This window comes from Solanum lycopersicum, chromosome 11 (genome assembly GCF_036512215.1).
Source record: "Solanum lycopersicum chromosome 11, SLM_r2.1".
Classification (NCBI taxonomy): domain Eukaryota; kingdom Viridiplantae; phylum Streptophyta; class Magnoliopsida; order Solanales; family Solanaceae; genus Solanum; species Solanum lycopersicum.
In genome coordinates this window covers 16,393,141-16,397,692 of record NC_090810.1, presented here as the reverse complement: position 1 = coordinate 16,397,692, position 4,552 = coordinate 16,393,141, and positions in this window count along the sequence as shown.

Below are 4,552 nucleotides of genomic sequence, written 5' to 3'. Positions count from 1 at the left end.
GGAAGTTATTTTTTTCAAGAACAAGAAGGAAGAAGAGAGCGCGTGGATCAAAAGTTACAAATTCTCTACAAGCTGCAAGTTCAAGCAATCAAGTTCAAAGTTCATGGTTCAAGATCAAGTTACTTGTTCATGCTAATTATTCGTCATAACTATACAAGTGTTCTTGAAGAATAATTGACACTCAAGTTCAAAGTTCAAGAATCAAGATCAAGCTATTAAAGCCCTTGACTCTAAATCAAATTCAAGTTCTACGCATTTCATATTATTTTAAAAATCAAAGGAGTATTATAGAGATTGTAACACACACTATATTTTGAAACCAAATACTACATTCTGTTACTTCTATTTTCCTGTCTTGATCATATATTTTTCTTGACTTGAAAATTTGTTGTTTAGAAATTTTGGTGACCCACTAGAACAATCTCTACCTCTCATCTCTTTAAACCGGTCAACAAGTTTCTGTCACGACCCAAAACGGGCCGCGAGTGGCACCCACACTTATTCTCCTATGTGAGCGAACCAACAAATCTAAACCCCAACATTTATCAATATTTCAACCATAATGAACAAAATATAATGCGGAAGACTCAAATCTTATTAATATAACCAATAAATAAACATTCTAAAGTTTATCAATTATTATCCCCAAAATCTGGAAGTCATCACACCAAGAACATCTATCCTCAAATTTCTAAATCTAAGAGTATTTAAGAAGCTAAAATAAGTAACAGAGGTGGTCCATGTACTATCTTCAAGACATCAAGACGTAAAGGAAAGAATCCAGTCCGAGCTAGGAATAAAATCTCACCCTGAAATCTGATATGCTGGAGACTGGCTAGAGTTGCGGACAAGTCGAAGTTGAAGGCACGTTTGCTGCACTCCACAAATAACAAAGAGAAAAAAATTACAAGTAGGGGTCAGTACAAGGAACACGTACTGAGTAGGTATCATCGGCCAACTCAAAATAGAAAGCAATATATATCAAATCATAATATAAAATCAACTACAATACTCAACAGGTGACAACAACAAGTACAAGAACCATTGACAACAACACCAAGCACATCTATGAGGACTCAAGCCTCCACACCATACTCATTTGAGAAATAGGTTCTTTGAATTGAGTATATTAACATAATTCCAGATTCATTCTCTTTATTCTTCTTGTGTCGGAACGTGACACTCCGATCCCCTACTACTACGTGTCGGAACGTGACACTCTGATCCCCTAATACTACGTGTCGGTTCGTGACACCCAATCCCCTAATACTACGTGTCGAGACACCCGATCCCTTAATACTACGTGTTGGTTCGTGACACTCGATCCCCTAATACTACATGTCGGTTCATGACACCCGATTCCCTAATACTACGTGTCGGTTCGTGACACCCGATCCCCTAATACTACGTGTCGGTTCGTGACACCCGATCCATTTACCTCATTACTTTAGTTCATCAAGCCTCTTTTATGTCAAAGCATCATCATTAATAGAGAGGATTTAAGGTTTAAGATTCAACAGCCTCATCATTCTAATACATCACAATTACATAATCACATCATGCAACCACACAATTAAGCATATAGAAGACTTTACAATACCACCCAATACATATCAATCGCTATTTAGAGTTTACTATGAAATAACATAAACCATAACCTACATCCACCGAAGAATTGTGATCAAGCAAGCTACTTCTCAATGCCTTTGCTTTCCTCTTCACTTCTCCCTTTTCTCGCTCGTTCTCCCTCTCTCTGTGCTTTTTATTTTTCCTTCTCCAAATTCTTTTTGTTTTACCCTAATTATCATATAATTCATTATGATAAAAGTAACCCATTATTTATTACAAAGTTACCTCCTTTAACCCCCAAGTAAGTGCATTATTAAACTTACCCCACTAATTTCATAATTATAAGCATGAATAGTCCAAAACACCCCTTAAAAACTTTAGCAGAAATCCGACCCAGTCGAGGTTACGCAACTCGTGACGGCCCGTCGTATCTACGACGGTACGTTCTGCATTTCCATAGTGAAGTTCAAAGAGTCAAATTCATTTAAGAGTTGTCCATTGTATCTACGACGGTCCGTTCTGCATTTCCGTTGCGAAGTTTAGAGAGTCGATCCCATCACCCAGGTTTTCGAGTTTAAGTGTTTTGGAACGGAGATCCTCGACGAACCGTTGTGCTTATGACGATTCGTCCTACCCGTCGTTGAGGGTAATGAAGGGAGCTATAGGAGAATTTCACAAGTGTGGGACGACGGAGTCCATGACAGTCCATCGCGTGATCCGTCGACCCAGTCAGTTTTTATCACAAATGATTCTACTGCTCGTAACGACAAAACAAGTCGTTACAGTTTTAAGAACACTAAGATGACTTTCAAGAAGTTCACTCCAATTCTATTGTTGCTAAGACTGTAAATTCCATATTTTCCTCGATGGTGGAGAACATACTGGATGCTAATAGGGAAAGTTTGGGACCCATCACTAGGAACAAAGCAAACTTACTAAGACAACAAACACTTCAAGCGTCCTCTACATCAGTTCCTATTCCGGATCTCCTATATTTAATAGGGGAAAGATTCTCTCCGAATGAATTAGTAGAAGGAGGGAATACAACTGAGATTGTTGAAAAGATATTGGCCCAACACAGTCCATTCAATAACAAGGATCGTACTATTCAAGATGAAGATGATGTTTTGATCACTAGATCTGCCCCAGTCACTCCACGTAACTTGTTCCAATAAGATTTCAGTTTGAGGGAAAATTCGTGCTTTACTCCATCACCCATAATTCAAATTCAACCAATGATTACTAATACCTCAATTGTTGAAGAACAATTGACAAATTTGACAAAGGTAATTGAAGGACAAACAAGTATGTGCGAGATCAGGATAATCAAATTGTTAAGTTAACTGATAGGGTTGAAAATGTTTTGGACGGAGCCTCAAGCCATGCACCAGGAAAGCGCCCCATGGTAGAAGAAAAATGAGAATCCTCTACAAATCAATCACATGTTGATGAACCGCATGTATCTGCTGAAGGGGGAATTCCCATTCATCAACTAAAAGACTTCATATTGGGAACTATCAAAGATAAATATGATGTCCCTTCAAAGTCATCCAAATATATACCAAGCCATACACCTTAAGAATCGATGTTTTGAATATTCCTGCAGGTTATCAACCTCCCAAATTTTAACAATTCGATAGTAAGAGAAATCCAAAGTAACACATTGTACATTTTGTTGAAAGTTGCAATAATGCTGTTGTGCTTATGACGGTTCGTCCTACCTGTCGTTGAGGGTAATGAAGGGAGCTACAGGAGAATTTCACAAGTGTGGGACGACGAAGTCCATGACGGTCCGTCGCATGATCCGTCGACCCAGTCAGTTTTTATCACAAATGATTCTACTGCTCGAAACGACTAAACAGGTCGTTACAATAGATACCAATTTATCCATCGTTCGTCCTCGAATGATCACAAGAAGAAAAACAAGGGCGAGAAAGAGTACCTGAATCTGTAAACAGATGTGGATATCTTTCTTGCATATCCGTCTCCTTCTCCCAAGTGGACTCTTCAACTGGCCGATTCTTCCACTGAACCTTGATGGATGCACTCTCCCTTGATCTCAACTTGCGGACTTCTCTGTCTAAAATGGCAACAGGCTCCTCCTCATAAGACAAGTTCTCATCAAGAAGAACTGAATCCCAACGAATAATGTAGTTTCCATCCCCATGGTATCTTTTCAGCATAGACACATGAAATACCGGGTGCACTCGTGAGAGTCCTGGAGGTAATGCCAATTCATAATCCACCTCCCCCACGCGCTTCAGAACTTCAAATGGAACAATATACCTCGGACTAAGCTTACCTTGCTTACCAAACCGCATCACCCCTTTCATGGGTGAAACCTTCAGAATGACTTGTTCACCCTCCATAAACTCCAAGTCTCTAAACTTTCGATCTGCATATTCCTTCTGTCTACTTTGAGCCGCTAAAAGCTTTTCTTGAATGAATTTCACTTTCTCTAACGATTCCCTCAAGAGATCGGTACCCCATGGTCTTACCTCAAATGCATCAAACCAACCAATGGGAGACCTACATATCCTCCCATACGGTGCCTCAAATGGGGCCATATCAATACTTGAGTGATAGCTATTATTGTATGAAAACTCTGCTAAGGGTAAGAAGTTATCCCAATGACCACCAAACTCTATCACACATGCACGAAACATATCCTCCAAAACCTGAATCGTTCGCTCAGACTGACCATCGGTCTGAGGGTGAAATGCAGTACTAAGATCCAACCTAGTACCTAACTCGGCATGCAATGTTCCCCAAAACATAGAAGTAAATTGCGTACCTCTATCTGATATGATGAAAAGTGGAAATCCATGCAACCGAACGACTTCTGAGATATAGAGCCTGGCTAACTTCTCTACATTGTAAGTCACCTTAACCGGAATGAAGTGAGCAGACTTAGTTAATCTGTCAACAATTACCCAAATAGAATCAAACTTACCCAATGTCTTTGGAAGACCAATCACAAAAT